Here is a 13,745-nt window from a genome sequence, read left to right as displayed (position 1 = left end):
TTTTGTTTTTGTTTTTTTCTCAATATTTCTAGTGCCAAAACTTGCTGAAACTAGGTTATGCTAATGGTGGGGTTTTCCAGATGTCAGGGCCACGTGCCTGAAACCAATTCCAGTTCTCCTCTAAGCAGAGCAGTTGGTCAGACTTGCTGGCACTAGAAATTAAACATGGCAGTGAGATGAGGCCGATGAGGTGCTAATGTAAGAGTCAGAGATGCTCCTGAACTTCCTTTATGGCTGCACGGTTCCTCAGAAAGCAGTTACGCCTGCCAGCTCACTAAAAGCCATCCCTCAGATGCTGTGCTGTACAGCTGTGGAGCCTTTGCTCACATGCTCTGCATCTTGCTTGACAGAGTTGAGGGGAATTTAGCCAGCAAGACTTCAGGGCTGAGCAGTAGAACGGAGCCATCCTCAACTGCCGGAAACAGAGCGAGTTTCTAAGTTGTGTTTCTGCAGAAACCAGGCAGTGCTAGGAACAAGCAACTGCTGCCAAGAGCTCAGTGCTGCTCTTCCCTCACCCTGCACCACGCACGACTCACAGCGTTGGCTGTTTTCTCTCTCCAGGCAAAATCCACGCAGAAAGACTGAGGAATCACCAGCTAGCAGTTGGTGTTGCTGCTTCAGCCTCAGAAAGCCATCCTCTGGCAGCAAACGCCAACTGCAGCGCAATGCCAGGCAGCCCTCAGAAACAGCAGTGGTAGTCCTGGCAGGTAAGGGTGCAAATGCAGCTTCCAAATCCCTGCTTTTCAGGAGCATAGAATTCAAGTTTGCAATGCACTTGTATCTCCTTCTGGCATTCCAGCCCCTGCCTAGCATCTTCAGTTCACCCCTGATCAAGAACCACTGTCGTCATTCAGCTTGTGAAAGTTTGACACTAACCCCTGTGTATCCTTTCTAGATGAATCGAGCCCTTGCCAACCCAGAAGATCCAGGGCAAGTAGCGAGGATGCTCTGTGTGCTTCCATCAGTGGAGAGCTCTTAGGAAGCACAAATTGCTGCAGTTCCAACAGCAGCCTTCCACATGAAAACAGTGATGGAGAGAAGGAGCTCATCGAAGTCCATGCCCTCATTACACCTGGCTCTGCTGAAGTTGCTGACCTGGGCCTGCAAGACACCACAGTCGCCAGCCTGGATTGTAACCAGGAGTCTCTGCAGTGCAGCCCATCCCAAGCACAGTGTGAGTGCCCCGACAGCAGCACCTCCATGCAGGAGCAGGTCAGTGTCAGTGAGGAGGAGCAGAGCCTCTTGCAAGGGGACTTTCAATCAGGCCTCCAGTCCCAGGCACCGGACAGCAGCACTGAGAGCTCTGAGCCACTCTCTCCATGACAAGACAGCATGAGTCCCATCTTCACCATGGACCTCTCACACCCTCCTGAACTTTATATTATAATAAAAGCACACTTGTGCTCAATCATTGCCTTGACTGCCTCCAGAGTCTTCATTCACACGGACTGGGATGAATGCAGCACACAGCAAGGCACCCCAGCTTGCAATGCTGTGGCTGTGGGGTGCGGGCAGCACAGCTCTGGGTTTGTTCCTGTTTTGTCTGGCTTTGGGATGTCTGCAGGGGGAGCTCTGCTACCATTTGGCGTGGTAGCAAATAATCTCTCGCATCCTGGATGCTGCTCATGATACTCCCAGGCTTCCTGGCTGTGGCTTTGTGACGCTTTTCAGGGATTTTTGATGCATTTTGATGCCTTGGATGTTGCTTAACACCTCCCTCCTCCCATCATGTCCTTTCCTGGCTCCCATCTACGAACTGGCCCTGCAGATCATCTCCAGACCTGTCATCAGCACACTGCGGCAGGAGAAGCTCCCCCTGGCCAACGTCAGGCAGTACTGCTTGGTCTGCAGCTCAGTGGCCATTTCCCTTTTAGGCGGCTCCTGCAGAAGAATCAAGCAGCAGAACCTTTTGCTCACCCTGCAGCACACAAATGCTGCAAAAGCAGAAACAACCTGGGAATCTCTGGGTCTGCAAGACTTCACAGACACTCACCGACTGTGTCTGATGGCTCCCTCCCATCCTTGATTTCCTTCTCCCCTTCTCCACGTCAGATCCCACTGCTGAGCCATGATCAAGCTGCCCAGTGTGGCAGAGCATCGTGCAGAGCCGTGCTGGCACCTCCTCCCCTTCCTCTCCTGCAGCTCAGCGTGCAACCTGAGCACGTTTTTTTCTGAGAAAGTGACCAGCTCTTTTCCATCCCTTTGCCCCTACACACAGTTGTCCAGAGGATCTCGTCCAAGAATTCCTGGAACAGCCTGCAGCTGGCTCTCCTGAAGTTCAGGCTCCTGCCTTTGCTTCCTGCCAGGCCCGCATTCCTTGAGATCCCCAACTCAAGGAGGGCATGGTCACTGCAGCCCTGACCGCCTCCTGTCGTAACCCCTGGTGTGCACCATGTCCAGCAATGCTTCCCTTCTGCTTGCTGTGCCCAATGCCTGCACCACAGAGTGATTCTCACTGCACTCCAGGAGTCTGTCAGATTGCTTGCAGCCAGCCATGCTGATTTCCCAGACTGACTGGAATCCCCCATCAGGATGAGAGTCAGTGAGTGCGATGCTTCTGCTGGCTGCAGTAAGCAGCTCCCACCAACAGGCTCTCTTTCCAGGCGGCTGTAGCAGACCCTCACCTCCAGAAGCCCTGCACTGCTGCACTTCCTAATTTTACCCACAAGTTCACAACCTGCTCATGGCTCTTCTTAGTTCTTTGCAGTCAACTTCTCATCATAGAGGGCAAATCCCTTGCCTTCCAGAATTCCACAGTATCAATTGTGTCTGCTTTATGTCAGGGTTTTTTGTCTTTCTTTTCTCTTCCCATTTTCTAGGTAGGAAAATGAATTTCTGAGCCAGGAGAAGCAGAAGTGAAACAGTTTTCCTGGCACTGCTCAGGTTGCAGGAGTTGCCAAGTGCTCCTCAGGTAATGTGTGCTGAAGAGCTGACCTTGGTGGCAGGGGCTGTGGCTGCATTTTGTGCCTGTCATGCGGGAATCCAAGAAAGCCTATTCAGAGCAGGAGCTGCAGAGCGAGATAAACATCACGAGAAGGTAAGGCTGAGAAGCAAGGACACCTCCAGAAAGAAGAGAAAAACTGAGTCAAGTGAGCTGCGTGACGGCCGTGTGATGCTGACCATGATTGGAGGAAGAGCGCATGGCTGGGAATGACTGATGGCTCTGGTTGGATGGGTGCCTGTGTGCACAGAGTTAAGGAGTGTTTGTGGGATGTTTTGCTGGCATCTAACGGCTGTAAGGGGAAGTCAAGAGAGAAAACTTGTGAATGCATAAAAGGGATGTTAAAATCTGGAACAGACTGTTTGGATCATTCACAGCTGTGTCCAGATTGCCACACTGTCAGAACCTGGGGCCTAGGATTTTCCTTTAAGAGTGCCAACTGCTTATTTTAAGTGATAAAAAGTAACATTGAAAAAAGCTTCCCTCCTTGCATTAGAATAAGGCATTGATATTTGATGTTTCTGTCTTTCCATTCCTTTAGCAGCCTGGGTGTTGATGCAGCTGCATGCATCTGCTGCCCTCCCCTTCTGTTTTGTGTAAAAGAACAGTAAAATATGCAATCAGTGTGAGATCTTTCTGAAGTATTTTACTTTATTTGCCCCTAGGCTGCAATGGCTGGGAAATGGCAGTGTCACCCAGGAGCCCACACGGCGACCTGATGTCTCATTGTTGGGGTCTATTGGAAACCACCACGATGACAAAAGAATGCCTGGGATTCCTCCGGCCCAAATGCCAAACCTTGCACTTGGCTGTGCTGAACCTCATGAGGTTCACCCAGGCCCACCTCTCAAGTCTGCTGAGCTCAAACAGATGTCATTTTTCTCGTGTCCTTCCATTCCGAGTCCATCTGTTCCCCAAAGCAAAAGAATTCTGACCAAGGCTGCAGTTGCAGCTGACTTCCCAAGGCTGCAAGACGTGGTGGTGACACAGCCTTGTGCTTCTGCATTGGTGCTCATCCCACGTTTCCTTTCTCTGTCTCGCAGGTCAGCTCCTGCTGGAAGCAGATGGTATCCCAGTGTGAATGAAGGTCAGTGCAGGAGCAGCTGCTGATGGGAGGAAGGAAGTCCATGCTGAAGAGCTCTGAAGCATCTGCAGGTATGGTTCTGGAGGAGGCAGCAGTGATGTCGGAGGGCTCCCCAGCAGGAAGCTGTCTCATCCAAATGCTTGCTGAGTGGTTGGAAGGGAGCTTTCTGCATGACAGCAGCACCAGTTGCTTGCTTCAAATGCTGCAAAGACAAGGATTAGCACGAGTTCCAGTATCTACAGTATCATCACGAATCACGATAGGATTACAATGTGTCCTCATACAAACGCAGCCATTTCTCTCTGAGTCCAGAGGCTGTCCGGAAAGCATCTTTGAGGTCTCTCACACCAAACCACTGCTGTCCGTGTGGGATCTGACTCATTAGGGTATAGGGGTTAGGAACCACAGGCTGTCTTTTGAGAACGGGTTCAGTCATTTCCTTACATCTTGCACCAGCCGATACGTGCCGTCTGCCTTCCGTGCCGACAGGATTGGGGTGTTATAAGGCCACAGACAAGGTTCCAGAAGACCATCCTTAACCAGTGTCTGTGTTACAGCTTTTAGACCCACTCTCCCTTCTAAGGCTATGGGATATTGTTGCTGTTTCACAGCTCCACTCCCTCCTTGGGCAGTTCTTTGTAAGGGAAAATTGTGAGTCCACCCCGATTTCCTTCCCCTGCCCACAGCTTTGGATTCATTTCTTCTCATCACAGCTGTTAACACATTCACTGACACCTGACATCTGTTTCACAGACTTGCAGCTGTAATCCTCATTTAACTGTTAAATCTCTCCCCCATAAATCGGTCCCTGCTTCAGGCACAGAGAACAATTTCCCTGCAACTATTTTATCTTTCCATTTTAGTTCTGTGGTCTCCAAGAGTGGAGCTGTCATTTCTGATCCCTCAGCCCCAGTTATGCACAACAGCCACATCCAGATACACGTCTGGTACCTCTGAACTAGCTAATGCTGTAGGATGGAATGTTGTTTCTGCACTGGCTATCAAATGTGGGATTGCTCTGAAGCAGTACAGCACCATGTGTTTAGTAATTTGCCCTTAGAAACAGTTTGAAAAAGTAGAAAGACTTTATTAGTATTAGTGAAAAGAAGTTATTTCATAACATATTTTAGAAATACAGTTGTTCAATCATGTGATCAATTCTCACTTACAGAACTGTAATAGTTACAAATTGCATGGGTATAGCATTAAGAAAGAGAAAGCATGTTGTAAGGCCATTCTGTTTGGATAGGAGAAGCTCAGCAAAAGAAAAACAGACTCCAAAGAAGCCAGGGCCTCCACACAAGGCCGAATTGACTCACTTTGTGGGCAGGTTGGGATGCAACAGGCAGGCATCAAGAGACTCCCCTCTGTCCTCCTTCCAAACTTCTCTCTCTTCAGGGATGAGCAGGTGTCCAGAAATAGTGGCCAAGTGTTGATATCAGCTGTCAGACGTTCAATAATTAGCAGTATACCTGCTGAGCTAGCAACAATTGGTGTTTAGCCAGTCACACACACACACACAGAATAGCCCGGGTTGGAAGGGACCTCAAGGATCAGGAATCTCCAACCCCCTGCCAAAGGCAGGGCCATCAACCTCTGTAGCACTGCACATATGCACACTGCTGGATAAAAACAGCAGTGTGGGAAAAATCTGGATGCTGTGGATGAAAAGGGTGAATCAGAATGGCTTAACAGCTGTCCCACAAGGAAAAGCAATACCTTACCTGCTGTGCCATGCTCATGGCAGCAGCAATGCAGATGCCAGCAGCTGATGCCCACAAGGACAGCCAGCCTGGACTTATTTTCATTACATATCTTTGTCCTGATGTCCTTCTAGAAGCTGGGACATTTCTCCATCTCAGCAGAAAAGGGCAGAAGGGCTCCAAGTTGCAGGCACACACTCCTCTATTTTTCTGGCACACAAAGAGAAAGAGAAGATGAAACCCAGATGTGTTTCCCTGCCCATGGCAAACACCAGCCTTTCCATCCTTACAGTCCTTCCTGACATCAGCACTAATTGAAACAACATCCCACTCACCTTTGCCATGTCTGGCAGAGGTTGCAGCTCTTTCTATTGCATCCCTCTAGCTTTCAAGTCAACAGAACCTGTGTCAGGCAAGGCAAAGCAATCTTTTACCTGCTTTGCCATGCTCATGGCAGCAGCAATGCAGATGCCAGCAGCTGATGCCCACAAGGACAGCCAGCCTGGACTTATTTTCACTACATATCTTTGTCCTGATGTCCTTGTAGAACCTGGGACATTTCTCCATCTCAGCAGAAGAGGGCAAGAGGGGTAGAAAGTACGCACACTCTCCTCTATTTTTCTGGCACTCAAAGAGAAAGAGAAGATGAAAACCAGCATTGTTTCCCTGCCCATGGCAAACACCAGCCTTTCCATCCTTACAGTCTTCCTGACATCAGCAGCAACTGAAACAACATCCCACTCACCTTTGCCATGTCTGGCAGAGGTTGCAGCTCTTTCTATTGCATCCTTCTTGCTTTCAAGTCAAGAGAGTCTATGTCACTCAAGGAAAAGCAATCTTTTACATGCTGTGTCATGCTCATGGCAGCAGCAATGCAGATGCCAGCAGCTGATGCCCACAAGGACAGCCAGCCTGGACTTATTTCCATTACATATCTTTGTCCTGATGTCCTTCTAGAAGCTGGGACATTTCTCCCTCTGAGCAGCAGAGGGCAGGATGGGTCCAAGGTGAGGGCACACTCTCCCCTGTTTATCTGGCACTCAAAGAGAAAGAGAAAATGAAAACCAGATGTGTTTCCCAGACCATGGCAATCACCAGCTTTTCCATCCTTACAGTCCTTCCTCACATCATCAGCAACTGAAACAACATCCCACTCACCTTTGCCATGTCTGGCAGAGGTTGCAGCTCTTTCTATTGCATCCCTGTAGCTTTCAAGTCAAGAGCTCCTGTGTCACACAAGGAAAAGCAATCTTTTACCTGCTTTGCCATGCTCATGGCAGCAGCAATGCAGATGCCAGCAGCTGATGCCAACAAGGACAGCCAGCCTGGACTTATTTTCATTACATATCTTTGTCCTGATGTCCTTCTACAAGCTTGGCCATTCTCCCTCTGAGCAGCAGAGGGCAGGAGAGTTCCAAGGTGAGGACACACTCTCCCCGATTTATCTGGCACTCAAAGAGAAAGAGAAAATTAAAACAAGATGTGTTTCCCTGCCCATGGCAAACACCAGCCTTTCCATCCTTACAGTACTTCCTGACATCAGCAGCAATGGAAACAACATCCCACTCACCTTTGCCATGTCTGGCAGAGGTTGCAGCTCTTTCTATTGCATCCCTCTAGCTTTCAAGTCAAGAGCTCCTGTGTCACTCAAGGAAAAGAAATCTTTTACCTGCTGTGCCATGCTCATGCCAGCAGCAATGCAGATGCCAGCAGCTGATGCGCACAAGTACAGCCAGCCTGGACTTATTTTTATTACATATCTTTGTCTTGATGTCCTTCTAGAAGCTTGGACATTTCTCCCTCTGAGCAGCAGAGGGCAGGAGTGCTCCAAGGTGAGGGCACACTCTCCCCTGTTTATCTGGCACTCAAAGAGAAAGAGAAAATGAAAACCAGATGTGTTTCCCTGCCCATGGCAAACACCAGCCTTTCCATCCTTACAGGCCTTCCTGAAATCAGCAGCAACTGAAACAACATCCCACTCACCTTTGCCATGTCTGGCAGAGGTTGCAGCTCTTTCTATTGCATCCCTCTAGCTTTCAAGTCAAGAGCTCCTGTGTCACTCAAGGAAAAGCAATCTTTTACCTGCTTTGCCATGCTCATGGCAGCAGCAGTGCAGATGCCAGCAGCTGATGCCCACAAGGACAGCCAGCCTGGACTTATTTTCATTACATATCTTTGTCCTGATGTCCTTCTAGAAGCTGGAACATTTCTCCACCTTAGCAGAAGAGGGCAGGAGGGGTTCAAGGTGAGGGCACACTCTCCTCTTTTTATGGCACACAAAGAGAAAATGAAAACCAGATGTGTTTCCCAGCCCATGGCAATCACCAGCCTTTCCATCCTTACAGTCCTTCCTGACTTCAGCAGCAACTGAAACAACATCCCACTCACCTTTGCCATGTCTGGCAGAGGTTGCAGCTCTTTCTATTGCATCCCTCTAGCTTTCAAGTCAAGAGCCCCTGTGTCACTCAAGGAAAAGCAACCTTTTACCTGCTGTGCCATGCTCATGCCAGCAGCAATGCAGATGCCAGCAGCTGATGCGCACAAGTACAGCCAAACTGGACTTACTTTTATTACATATCTTTGTCTTGATGTCCTTCTAGAAGCTTGGACATTTCTCCCTCTGAGCAGCAGAGGGCAGGAGAGCTCCAAGGTGAGGGCACACTCTCCCCTGTTTATCTGGCACTCAAAGAGAAAGAGAAAATGAAAACCAGATGTGTTTCCCTGCCCATGGCAAACACCAGACTTTCCATCCTTACAGGCCTTCCTGAAATCAGCAGCAACTGAAACAACATCCCACTAACCTTTGCCATGTCTGGCAGAGGTTGCAGCTCTTTCTATTGCATCCCTCTAGCTTTCAAGTCAAGAGCTCCTGGGTCACTCAAGGAAAAGCAATCTTTTACCTGCTTTGCCATGCTCATGACAGCAGCAGTGCAGATGTCAGCAGCTGATGCCCACAAGGACAGCCAGCCTGGACTTATTTTCATTACATATCTTTGTCCTGAAGTCCTTCTACAAGCTGGAACATTTCTCCATCTCAGCAGAAGAGGGCAGGAGGGGTTCAAGGTGAGGGCACACTCTGCTCTTTTTCTGGCACACAAAGAGAAAATGAAAACCAGATGTGTTTCCCAGCCCATGGCAAACACCAGCATTTCCATCCTTACAGTCTTCCTGACAACAGCAACAATGGAAACAACATCCCACTCACCTTTGCCATGTCTGGCAGAGGTTGCAGCTCTTTCTATTGCATCCCTCTAGCTTTCAAGTCAAGAGCTCCTGTGTCACACAAGGAAAAGCAATCTTTTACCTGCTGTGCCATGCTCATGGCAGCAGCAATGCAGATGCCAGCAGCTGATGCCCACAAGGACAGCCAGCCTGGATTTATTTCCATTACATGTCTTTGTCCTGATGTCCTTCTAGAAGCTAGAACATTTCACCATCTCAGCAGAAGAGGGCAGGAGGGTTCCAAGGTGAGGGCACACTCTGCTGTTTATCTGGCACTCAAAGAGAAAGAGAAAATGAAAACAAGATGTGTTTCCCTGCCCATGGCAAACACCAGCCTTTCCATCCTTACAGTCTTCCTGTCATCAGCACTAATTGAAACAACATCCCACTCACCTTTGCCATGTCGGGCAGAGGTTGCAGCTCTTTCTATTGCATCCCTCTAGCTTTCAAGTCAAGAGCTCCTGTGTCACACAAGGAAAAGCAACCTTTTACCTGCTTTGCCATGCTCATGGCAGCAGCAATGGAGATGCCAGCAGCTGATGCCCACAAGGACAGCCAGCCTGGACTTATTTTCATTACATATCTTTGTCCTGATGTCCTTCTACAAGCTGGAACATTTCTCCATCTCAGCAGAAGAGGGCAGGATGGGTCCAGGGTGAGGGCACACTCTCCCCTGTTTATCTGGCACTCAAAGAGAAAGAGAAAATGAAAACAAGATGTGTTTCCCTGCCCATGGCAAACACGAGACTTTCCATCCTTACAGTCCTTCCTGACATTGGCAGCAACTGAAACAACATCCCACTCACCTTTGCCATGTCTGGCAGAGGTTGCAGCTCTTTCTATTGCATCCCTCTAGCTGTCAAGTCAAGAGCTCCTGTGTCACACAAGGAAAAGCAATCTTTTACCTGCTTTGCCATGCTCATGGCAGCAGCAATGCAGATGCCAGCAGCTGATGCCCACAAGGACAGCCAGCCTGGACTTATTTTCATTACATATCTTTGTCCTGATGTCCTTCTAGAAGCTTGGACATTTCTTCCTCTGAGCAGCAGAGGGCAGGAGAGTTCCAAGGTGAGGGCACACTCTCCCCTGTTTATCTGGCACTCAAAGAGAAAGAGAAAATGAAAACAGATGTGTTTCCCAGCTTATGGCAAACACCAGCCTTTCCATCCTTACAGTCTTCCTGTCATCAGCACTAATTGAAATAACATCCCACTCACTTTTGCCATGTCTGGCAGAGGTTGCAGCTCTTTCTATTGCTTCCCTCTAGCTTTCAAGTCAAGAGCTCCTGTGTCACACAAGGAAAAGCAACCTTTTACCTGCTTTGCCACGCTCTTGGCAGCAGCAATGCAGATGCCAGCAGCTGATGCCCACAAGGACAGCCAGCCTGGACTTACTTTCATTACATATCTTTGTCCTGATGTCCTTCTACAAGCAGGAAGATTTCTCCATCTCCGGAGAAGATGGCAGGATGGGTCCAAGGTGAGTGCACACTCTCCCCTGTTTATCTGGCACTCAAAGAGAAAGAGAAAATGAAAACCAGATGTGTTTCCCTGCCCATGGCAAACACCAGACTTTCCATCCTTACAGTCCTTCCTGACATCAGCACTAATTGAAACAACATCCCACTCACCTTTGCCATGTCTGGCAGAGGTTGCAGCTCTTTCTATTGCATCCCTCTAGCTTTCAAGTCAAGAGCTCCTGTGTCACACAAGGAAAAGCAATCTTTTACCTGCTGTGCCATGCTCATGGCATCAGCAATGCAGATGCCAGCAGCTGATGCCCACAAGGACAGCCAGCCTGGACTTATTTTCATTACATATCTTTGTCCTGATGTCCTTCTAGAAGCTTGGACATTTCTCCCTCTGAGCAGCAGAGGGCAGGAGAGTTCCAAGGTGAGGGCACACTCTCCCCTGTATATCTGGCACTCAAAGAGAAAGAGAAAATGAAAACAGATGTGTTTCCCAGCTTATGGCAAACACCAGCCTTTCCATCCTTACAGTCTTCCTGTCATCAGCACTAATTGAAATAACATCCCACTCACTTTTGCCATGTCTGGCAGAGGTTGCAGCTCTTTCTATTGCATCCCTCTAGCTTTCAAGTCAAGAGATCCTGTGTCACACAAGGAAAAGCATTCTTTTACCTGCTGTGCCATGCTCTTGGCAGCAGCAATGCAGATGCCAGCAGCTGATGCCCACAAGGACAGCCAGCCTGGACTTACTTTCATTACATATCTTTGTCCTGATGTCCTTCTAGAAGCTGGAACATTTCTCCATCTCAGCAGAAGAGGGCAGGATGGGTTCAAGGTGAGGGCACACTCTCCCCTGTTTATCTGGCACTCAAAGAGAAAGAGAAAATGAAAACCAGATGTGTTTCCCTGCCCATGGCAAACACCAGACATTCCATCCTTACAGTCCTTCCTGACATCAGCAGCAACTGAAACAACATCCCACTCACCTTTGCCATGGCAGGCAGAGGTTGCAGCTCTTTCTATTACATCCCTCTAGCTTTCAAGTCAAGAGCTCCTGTGTCACACAAGGAAAAGCAAGTTTTAACTGCTATGCCATGCTCATGGCAGCAGCAATGCAGATGCCTGCAGCTGATGCCCACAGGGACAGCCAGCCTGGACTTATTTTCATTACATATCTTTGTCCTGATGTCCTTCTAGAAGCTTGAACATTTCTCCATCTCAGCAGAAGAGGGCAGGATGGGTTCAAGGTGAGGGCACACTCTCCCCTGTTTATCTGTCACTCAAAGAGAAAGAGAAAATGAAAACCAGATGTGTTTCCCAGCCCATGGCAAACACCAGACTTTCCATCCTTACAGTCTTTCTGACATCAGCACTAATTGAAACAACATCCCACTCACCTTTGCCATGTCTGGCAGAGGTTGCAGCTCTTTCTATTGCTTCCCTCTAGCTTTCAAGTCAAGAGCTCCTGTGTCACACAAGGAAAAGCAACCTTTTACCTGCTTTGCCACGCTCTTGGCAGCAGCAATGCAGATGCCAGCAGCTGATGCCCACAAGGACAGCCAGCCTGGACTTACTTTCATTACATATCTTTGTCCTGATGTCCTTCTACAAGCAGGAAGATTTCTCCATCTCCGGAGAAGATGGCAGGATGGGTCCAAGGTGAGTGCACACTCTCCCCTGTTTATCTGGCACTCAAAGAGAAAGAGAAAATGAAAACCAGATGTGTTTCCCTGCCCATGGCAAACACCAGACTTTCCATCCTTACAGTCCTTCCTGACATCAGCACTAATTGAAACAACATCCCACTCACCTTTGCCATGTCTGGCAGAGGTTGCAGCTCTTTCTATTGCTTCCCTCTAGCTTTCAAGTCAAGAGCTCCTGTGTCACACAAGGAAAAGCAACCTTTTACCTGCTTTGCCACGCTCTTGGTAGCAGCAATGCAGATGCCAGCAGCTGATGCCCACAAGGACAGCCAGCCTGGACTTACTTTCATTACATATCTTTGTCCTGATGTCCTTCTAGAAGCTGGAACATTTCTCCATCTCAGCAGAAGAGGGCAGGAGAGTTCCAAGGTGAGGGCACACTCTCCCCTGTTTATCTGGCACTCAAAGAGAAAGAGAAAATGAAAACCAGATGTGTTTCCCTGCCCATGGCAAACACCAGCCTTTCCATCCTTACAGTCTTCCTGACATCAGCAGAAATGGAAACAACATCCCACTCAAGTTAGCCATGTCTGGCAGAGGTTGCAGCTCTTTCTATTGCATCCCTCTAGCTTTCAAGTCAAGAGCTCCTGTGTCACACAAGGAAACGCAATTTTTACCTGCTTTGCCATGCTCATGGCACAGAAGTCCAGATGCCAGCAGCTGATGCCCACAAGGACAGCCAGCCTGGACTTATTTTCATTACATATCTTTGTCCTGATGTCCTTCTACAAGCTGGAACATTTCTCCATCTCAGCAGAAGAGGGCAGGATGGATCCAAGGTGAGGGCACACTCTCCCCTGTTTATCTGGCACTCAAAGAGAAAGAGAAAATGAAAACCAGATGTGTTTCCCTGCCCATGGCAAACACCAGACTTTCCATCCTTACAGTCCTTCCTGACATCAGCACTAATTGAAACAACATCCCACTCACCTTTGCCATGTCTGGCAGAGGTTGCAGCTCTTTCTATTGCATCCCTGTAGCTTTCAAGTCAAGAGCTCCTGTGTCACACAAGGAAAAGCAATCTTTTACCTGCTGTGCCATGCTCTTGGCAGCAGCAATGCAGATGCCAGCAGCTGATGCCCACAAGGACAGCCAGCCTGGACTTATTTTCATTACATATCTTTGTACTGATGTCCTTCTACAAGCTGGACATTTCTCCGTCGCAGCAGAAGAGGGCAGGAGAGTTCCTAGGTGAGGGCACACTCTTTTCTATTTATCTAGCATTGAAAGATTAAGACAAAATGAATAGCAAATGTGTTTCCCAGCCCATGGCAAACACCAGACTTTCCATCCTTACAGTCCTTCCTGCCATCAGCACTAATTGAAACAACATCCCACTCACCTTTTCCTAATCTGGCAGGGAGGTGATGCTCTTTGTAATATACCCCTCTTGCTTTGAATTCACCAGTGCTTGTGTCACACAAGGAAATGCAACATTCCAGCTGTTCTGCCATTCCCATAGCAACAACTATGCAGATGCGAACAGCTGATGCCCACAAGGACAGCCAAGCTGGACTTATTTTCATTACATATCTTTGTCCTGAAATCCTTCTAGAAGGTTGAACACTTCTCCATCTCTGCTGCAATGGTCAAAAAGGGTCCAAGTTTAGTGCACTCTCTCCTC

General features: G+C 48.6%; 1 protein-coding gene across 1 annotated transcript in view; it reads right to left on the bottom strand.

Moving 5' to 3' along the window:
• The window catches only part of LOC149912559 (rho GTPase-activating protein 32-like), a 490,746-nt gene that overhangs the window by 216,031 nt on the left and 260,970 nt on the right, over positions 1-13,745 (bottom strand). The gene's annotated exons all lie outside the window — the stretch shown is intronic.

The sequence above is a fragment of the Phasianus colchicus genome, chromosome Z (genome assembly GCF_987193195.1).
Source record: "Phasianus colchicus chromosome Z, bPhaCol1.hap1.1, whole genome shotgun sequence".
Classification (NCBI taxonomy): domain Eukaryota; kingdom Metazoa; phylum Chordata; class Aves; order Galliformes; family Phasianidae; genus Phasianus; species Phasianus colchicus.
The sequence above is the reverse complement of the archived record's forward strand: the minus strand, read 5'-3'. Positions and strand labels throughout refer to the sequence as shown.